Source organism: Chanos chanos, chromosome 1 (genome assembly GCF_902362185.1).
Source record: "Chanos chanos chromosome 1, fChaCha1.1, whole genome shotgun sequence".
NCBI lineage: Eukaryota > Metazoa > Chordata > Actinopteri > Gonorynchiformes > Chanidae > Chanos > Chanos chanos.
Window position 1 is genome coordinate 48,747,158 of NC_044495.1, and position 9,136 is coordinate 48,756,293.

Below are 9,136 nucleotides of genomic sequence, written 5' to 3' on the forward strand. Positions count from 1 at the left end.
ATGATAATTCTGAGATCAGAGATTAACACTTGATCTAAAGATCTGTGAGGTTCATAAAGCAGAGGAGTGCCTGAAGCTTAGTCAGTGTATGTGTTTAATATGAGATGAGGCTGTATCTATGAAGGCTTCGTCGCCGTTTAGCTCAGCGCATATGCCCTCTTGTCAGCCGACCAATCAGAAGCAGGCAACAAACAAGTGTGTGCACAGAGACAGACAGCATCACCTTCTACAAAAGGGTGATGATGTCATCGTCACTTCTCAAGCATATTAACAGTTCGTCCCCTCTGTCTGGGCAGGAAATAGGTAAGATACACAATTACACACACACACGCACACACACGCACACGCACACAGAGCCTCCCCACCCCAGCCCCCGGCCAATGCGACATGTGCATAGCAATCTGTGCCTTTTGCCTTGCTTTTAAGCCCACACTGTTTTATTCATGAGCTTCCTATGGTTCCTGTCATCTTGCATTGAGTCCACAGGAAGGCAGAGCATAAATAATAGAAAGTCCCTGGAGTCCTGTTCTGGCCTCATCTCCCCTTGAGTTTGCTCCCTCTAGAGATAAAGAACAGTCTTTGTCAATACACAGCCTAAAGTTTAAACCAGACAGATACGTACACACACACACATGCATGCACAACCTAACAGCATAACACAGTAGTCATGGCATGCTAATGTCTCATATGCTAATTAAACAAGGCAAAACTAAATGCTTAACACACATGCTATGCTATGAACAGACAAGTCTGTTAAATTCTTCTTAGAGAACAGTACGCTCCCTGAGATATAATTACTGATATATATTTGATTACAGCTCAAACCCAGAACACAGTAATTAAGAATATCATTTTGCTTATGTGAGGATACCATTGACCCTAGTGAGTGTAAAGTGACGGCAATTTGTCAGAGAGCTCCTCTGTATGACTCAGTCTTGTTCTTAATGTGCTTAGGTCAATACCTCCTGATGGAACAAACAGCCATGAGTGAGTTTTAGCTTCCAACCCCCTCTCGTCAATCCTATGTGACTCACGTCTCCTTATCTTACTGTACAAGCTGATGTCACGCTGCCACAAGCATGCATGGCCTACATGTGTACAATAAGTACAATAATCTACGCTCTAATTCAGTTATTTGAAACATACTATCTTTAGCAAAGGTTCTGAAACAATAGCGTGATAATGAGAGTGCGAGATTAGACTTGAATACAGGCCACACGTTTGTGTCACGATACTACCATGACACGATAAGCGCGCGCGTGTGCGCATGTGCTTCTAAGTCCACAAATTTTCGCAGTCTACATATGTCTGTCCCGCCTGAGTGTGTATATTTAGCAACTGATCAATTACCAAGAAGCTGCCGTCCTATAGATCTCCCACCCCTCCTCATTTAACAACCGCTGAGCTGTTCCAGGCAGCATGCGGTTCTAATTCATAGCCTGTGTTTATAATAGCCCACTCTAAACAATTACCCATCCGACCCCCTGATGCTCCCTAACAACGCTCAGGCGGCTGCGATGCTTAATTCTGCTTGATCTGTGTGATTTCTGATGGCAATTATGCGCGGAAAACGTGTTGCTAATGGGGAAAACAGCAACATTGTTCTGGACCGACGTGAGATACAAGCTAGCTTTTCAACCCCCGGGGAGTGCACACAATCTACCTGTCCTCTCTGTCATTTCAGCTCAACTCTGATTTACGACTCCCCATCTACGTGTTCGTTTTCCTAACCCATTTTCCGAGGACTTTTGGGGAAGGACGGCATAAATATTTCCCCAGGTTGGTACTGCGCAGAGAGTAAAAATGTCATGCCCTTTAAGAGAGAGGCTGCTTTTGAAGATAGACAAGTGTATGCACTGAGATGGGTGCTTATCTGACTTTCCTCGGCATAATTTTGTTTAACTGCGAGTCAGTGCAGCTTTGCGATTATAATTAATGGGTGACTGGACCGGCACGAGAACACACTATATATTTCACACACACAAACACTAGAGGCTAAAGGCCGTAAAGGTCTGTCCATGAAATATATTTATGCCTCCTCTTTAGATCATTTGTACCTCTAATAATTCGCAGTAAGCTAATTCCTGTTCCTGAATTTGGTAATTAAACGCGTCTCATTGCAGTTTTGGTATGCAGGGCACAGAATATCTGAGCTCAGTTCTCAGTTCTGTTGAAAAGGAACTGCTATTTAAAGTCACAATTCAGTATATTTGCGCAATGTTTCTGTCATATGTCAAATGTTGGCCAACTGAGTATGCTTTTTTTTTTTAAAATAGCGATACAGGGTTTTCACATCCACAAATGGTTTGGTGGTTGTAGAATTGGTGGAATTGGAGGTAGTTGAACCGTATGCCCTCTCCAGAAATTTGTCTAACGATTCTGACCTCTTCTGACGCTGTTAAGACAGATCTTTATTTGCCTGGAAGAAGCCCTTCAGGAGCAATGGATGCACGTTACTCTCTGCAAATGGCTTTGCTAGTTCTCCGATGTAACTGAGGGAAAAAGATGTTCTTTTTGCTTGGGGTAAAATTTCCATAAGCTCTAATTAGGAGGACTTTCTCTGACTTATCTACATGTGACTCTGTCAGGAGAGAACTTGGAGGGGAGGTAAAGGGACAGGAAATGAGTGAATTTAACTGTAAGCATGTTTTGCTTTCAGGGCATTATCCTGGCCAATGTTGCTGTACATTAATCTGGGCAAACCACACACAGTATACAGAGATGTTATACATGCCAATCATTTCCAATCATTAAAAAAATATGTTGTGACTTACTCTTGAAGTTACTCAAGAAGAAGAAAAAGAAGAAAAGCAATTTGTTGGTCAGAGAAGATGTTGTCTTGTCACAATATCAGCAAGCATGCCATAAATAAAATAAAAATTATTTTCATAATCACCTCACAATGCCTGCCTTAAACCCATGACAAACCCTAAAACCCTGACATTCTGTTATACGCACAGAGGAGAGAAGTCAAATGATTTACACCCTCATAAACCCACCAGGTGGCTCTTAAGAGGAGAAGAGATATAAATTAGCTGATGTGTCATAAGAGAAAGGGAAGCACTGGTGAAATAGTGTAATGAATGACTTGTTGCCTGAAACAATTTAGAGGAATTCGGTTCTGTAAGTGGTTGAAATGCACACAGGTAATTGCTTAGAGTGAACTATGATAAACACAGGCTTTGAACACTGTGCTGCTTGGGACAGATCAGTGGTCGTTAAATGAGACAGTTGCTCTGTAGGGCTGCAACTTGTTAGTAATTGACCAACTGTTAAATACACAGAGTTAGGCAGGAAAGAGGCATATGTAGTCTGTGAATGTCTGTGGACTCATGAACACACACACACTCATGAACACACACACACACACACACACACACACACACACACACACACACTCAAGAATTGATGTGTGTGTGTGTGTGTGTGTGTGTGTGTGTGTGTGTGTGTGTGTGTGTGTGTGTGTGTGTGTGTGTGTGCGTGCGCGTGTGTGTTGGTAGGGGTAATGGGTTTAATGATGGAAGAGAAAGTGATGAGTTGAATCCAAATGACAGATGCCCATCTGTGACATCACCCACCCAGAAGCTCTCAGAGAGGACTGATTAACTCCTAACTTCTGTTCCATTAACTCCACACACACACACACACAGACACACACACGCACACACTTAATTGAAAACAAATCAATAAAGCAACTCAAAACATTTTTAAGTTCCCGTACACTTAACATATAAAAAATCAAGTACCAAAAATAAACCTATGTTATACTGACACGAATATCTTTCACTGCCTGTATCCACAGCAAATGCTCCTAATGTCTTATCAATATGCAGCATCATCTGTAGCCCTGTGTTCTGGTCAGTCAACATCCAGTAATACTCTTGATCAAATCAGTGGCACCTCTCCTTTCTCTGACCATCTTTCAACAGCACTCTTTCCATCCTGAGCCAGCTCTCTCTCTCTCTTCCTTCCCTCCGTCCCCTGGCCAGTGTGTATGTCCAGAAGCTGCTTTATGAGGACTCTAATGATGATAGAACGCTGTGTTCGTTCAGGCTGCCTCAGGCTTCCTCTGCGTCTCCCAGTCCTGCTCTGTTCACTCAGCTGAAAGGTAGTCAAACAAATAAACAAACACGCTGCTATTCTTAGGCCACCCTGAGAGCCATGTGGAACAGAGTGGGACAGTCATCGCTGTCTGTGAGTGTACTTTTTTCGTTTTTGTAAAAAAAAAAAACAGTCTTATATTTTACGGTCAATGGAGGAATCGGATTAAATTTCGATACGTGATACCCTCCCCTCTGATGCTGTGTTGATATGACGATTAATTTTTAATAACCTCTTAGGCATAAACAATTTGGTGCAATAGTTTTTACACCCATAGCCATGAGTAAGTGAGCAGAGAGCAGACTTGCTTCTGTTAAGTGAATAAGGGCTGATCTGAGCTCTATGTGACACCCAGTTAAACATGACATCTTTTGGAAAAATTCGAATGCATAATTACCAGTCAGTTACAGTTTTACAGAACCAAAATATTAGTATTTAAAAAAAAAAGTGCATGACGCAGGTACACAGAGCATATGCTTTTACGTAGTTTATCATAGACTTTCATTGTTAAACTCGATAGAATGAACTTCCTTTCTCATGTGATCACAGTACCCCCGTCAGTCTTAGAGTGACCCCTACTGGCGGAAAGGGAATTGCAGTCAAGACTGCATGCGGTGTTCTTGGCCAGGCTATGCCACCACCGCCTCACAGCCAACAAACCACGCCTGTAAATGGCTGGGGTCAGTTGTCAGCTAAGCTTTTTTAAAAAAGAAAAGCTTCTCAAGATTTGAAAAGAGAGGAGCTTGCACTGCATGAGGCCAGCGTTATTTCTTTTGAATGTTTGACATTTGTCCTGGAACCCCTCCAAGGATCTGTGTTTTTTTTTTGTTGGTTCTACACTTTGTGTTTGTGGCTTTTTAACCTGCTTTCTGTTTTGGTTTCTTGTTTTTTCTATCTTCTGACAGAACAGAAAGGTTTTACTGTTGCTTTAAGCTGATCACAGCTTGTTTCTGTATGTGGGTTGAGTGAACTTAAACCAGGATGGGTAAATGTGGCCTGTAATATAAGGGAGCTGCCAGAATCCTTTACTTAATTTTCACAGATCACTGAGTTTATGCCCTGTAACCTGACCATACTATCCCTCTGTGTGAATTCCCCAGCAGTGTGCCTCTTACTGAAGCTGCCTGCTCAAACCGTACCCTGACGTTTGCTGTCGACTGATTGAGCTGCTTGACTGTGTCGTCTCGTGCCTAAAAACAACACATGGATGTCTTAATTAAGCAGTGTGTGCTCTTCCCTGCCGCTGGTCCCTGCTGATCATTGCATCACTTTGCATCACTTCAAATGTGTCATTTGGTGACACTTGAAATATGTCATTTGGTCTGTTGTTGAGAAGCTCCATTGGAGCACTGGTGTGTATATAGGCTATAGTTAACTCATAAACATATTGTCTTATTGGTGTCTAGTTAACTGTAATGGAGAGGTGACTGTGTTAAACGATCATGTCATGAATGCAGAATTCAGTGACAGGTGAGTCTTGCCCACAGGTTCAGCTTGAAGGATGCATCAAAACCCCCCCTCCCAAAGACTGTAGACACTGTGAATCTTGTGTTTTATTGTTAAACAAAAGTGGACTTTCAAAAAAAAAAAAAACCCACCAACTTTTTAGAATTTAAATCTCTAAATGTGTTATAATTGATTCAGCTATCTCAACGGAGGATTATTATTATTATTTTTTTTGTTCTCTCAGATTCTTGATTGATTTAAAATTAGTTGAAGTGTTCAAGGGAAATTTTGTTGGTGCTACCCTCTTCTGGTCAGTAAGTGAAAATAATTTGTAACGTCCACTAATTCAGATACTGGACATTAATTAATTGTATGTTTGTTTAATATATGCAATAATAGCAAATGAACAAACTGAACATAAATGTACAGGAAAAGAGAGGGAAGAAGAAGTCTAATTTGGTCGTTTGGGAATTGAATCGTCTAAATATCAATTATAAAAAAAACTGATTAGCAGTTTGGACATCTCACTGCAGTGTGGACATATCACTGCATCTGTCTCAACACTGAACTGGTGTACTCCGTTGTACGAGTCTTTCTGTGTTCATGACATGAAAGCTTCCTTTTTAAATTTTTTTCTCGCTGAAAGGGAGGCTGTTTGGAAACTGTAAATGTAATTTCAAAATCTAGTTCTGTGATATTTATTATAATGACATACAAAGCAATATCTTCACTTGTAATAATGCCAAACATATCCAAACAATACTTCCCATGTAAAATATTCTAATATATTCTGTAATTCTTAAATATTCTTCATCTTTGTATCTGCAGTGATGTAGGAATTATCCCCTTGTTATTAATAATTCATCACAGCTATCTTTAACCATCTCCTTTGATTTCACTTCAATGTCAGACCCTTTAGAAATGACAACAAAGATCAATAAAACACTAACCACACAGAGCTGAAATCTGCATTTTGTATTTTGACCAGCAGGGGTCGCTCTTCCCATAGCAACGAGCCAATCACTCTGCTGGACTGTGATAGGGTTACTCTTCAGTCAAAGACGCGCGACCGGTGTCTACAGAGAATGATAGACACTCCAAAAGTGACAGGGGATGCTCGGGGCACGTTCCACGGGACGGGCCCTTTTTTATTTACGTCTTTGTTTCGTTCAACTCATATCGCGGTCGCCCGAGACTCAGGACAAAACCTCAGACAAAGTAAGACGTCGCTAAAATTTTCGACGACTACAAGCTTTGACAGTGGTTAATGAACTGTTTACCCATGCCTCATCTCATTAGTGGTTTGATACACATCTGTGAAGCTCAACTCTGTCTTGGCAACGGGCGTGCAGGTGCTAAAATCTGTTTTTCGAAAAATTTTCCTTTGGCTGAACTCGAGAAAAAAAGGACACAACACGGTAGAGACAGTTGTTTGTGCCAGCTGCCAAAGTCATTTTAGCTTTTACCGTTTTCCTTTCTTTCTGCCAGTTTTAGAGGGCGTTTTCAATTACTCCATCTGAAGAGAACAGAATTGGCCGTGGCAGATCAATGGCTTTCAGATCCAAAGGCAATGACTAACCAGGCGTAGCATGTACACACACGAGAGTGTGTGTTCTAGTGTCTGGAGAACAATGAGAGCAATGCGACGAAAATTACGAGCCCCGCGGTGCCGACGATGGACTCTATCCCCCAGGCCTGGCTTCTGCAGTCATAAATAAGAGCCATTCTCCAAATACTTAATTAAATTACATAAATCCTGTTTACGATTGACGCTCACAGGAAACATTTCAGTGCTACCGAATAGAAGGAGCAGCTATATATATTCACTCCCCCCCTTTCACCCTACCCTTCTCTTTCTCATACACACAGACTCTTTGGTTTCTCTCTCTCTCTCTCCCCTGCATTAGGCAGTAGTGTCTGTGTTGTGCTGAGTTGTGTGTCTGGTAAACACTGGAGACTCTAAGCAGTGATTCATCAATTTCATTTAGCTGATGTAGCAAAGGTGAGTGGCATGGCACTGTTGGCCTACTCTACAGTTCACTCTATATCTGTCACAAACACACACACAGACACACATTCACATTCACAGGTGTACATACATATACTCACACACACACAGACACACACACACACACATAGTACCTCCCCGAGGTACCTACACCACTGCATGACCTCTCTGACCCCTCACACCAAGAGCTGTGTTCACTCTGCAGCTTCACACACCTGGCTGTACCAGCTTCTGTTTTACTCAGTGAAAGGCTTTCAAAAGGTGATTTTTTTTGTTTTGTTTTTGTTTGAGTTTTTTCTACACCATTAAGCATCTGTAATGTGATTAATAACACACAGTCTAAAAAATAAGGATTGATGAGTCTTCACATTCAACCATCATTCCGCTCAACTTCAAGGCACGTGTCAATTTAGCTCTGTCTGAGCAAATCAGATGTTCTCTCTCTCTCTCTCTCTCTCTCTCTCTCTCTGCCTGTCACACACACACACACACACACACACACTCTTCACTCTCCCCTCCCTAACACTCTCTCTCTCTTTCTCTCTTCCTTGATTGATTGATATTAAATTGAGCTGGCTGTTGTTTCAGCCCCATTGAGTCCAACAGACTTGCTTTGTGAGATTACATCTGTGATTGTATTTCAATTTTTAATAGGAGCAGCTGAAAATAAGTGAGCGAGTTTTTCCTCTGAGTTCATGTGGCGTGTTTCATGCCATTAACAGCACTCAAAAAGACAAATCGAGTGCATTACCAACAGCATAATGTTCATCTATTATTTGTGTAATGAAATGGTTGCCTCTGACATGTGCTTGATTAGAGTGTTAGGCTCGTTTTTGTAGTGTGTGTGTGTGTATGTATTTTATTAAATATATAATTTCATAAAGTCATTTTTAATAGCACCATCAAAATGTTTTCTTACGCTGCATAGCCAAACCTAATGCGGGTGAAACCTTCTCACATCAGTTTGTCTGGAGTTTGCCTCCTCTGTTAAACCTGGGTCAGCGCATTGGTCATTTCATAGTGGCTTCTGACTGCTGACAGTTTTAGAACTAGTACGCTCACTCCCTCCCTCTCTCTCTCTCTCTCCCTCTCTCTCTCACAGTCTGACCCGTCACGGAGAACATGATTAATCCCGATTAATTAGACCTTGGTCTGCTTTTGTACCTAAAAGCATATGTTCCAGGCCCCTGTCACTGTGCTTAATGGAGCAAGAAGCAGGTACATGCAAATGAAGGATTATAGTGAAGTTTTGGGACAACCTAACTTTATTTTGAGAACAAGAACAGAAGAACTTTCCTTCCTTTACCAGTGCTAACATATGTGCTAATAAAGCTTTAAATCACTATGTATGTGACAGTCAAAGTTATGCCTTGTGGCTGTTGCCACTAAAATAATTTTAAGTTCAGAATGTTTACACATATTCATTCACATGCACAACCACTCACTCATACATACACACACACACACACACGCACACACGCACACACACTCTCTCTCTCTCTCTCTCTCTCTCTCTCTCTTTCTCTCTCTCTCTCTTTCTTACACAGAGGCTTTCTGATTGCTTAAAGCAGTGTGATGTAG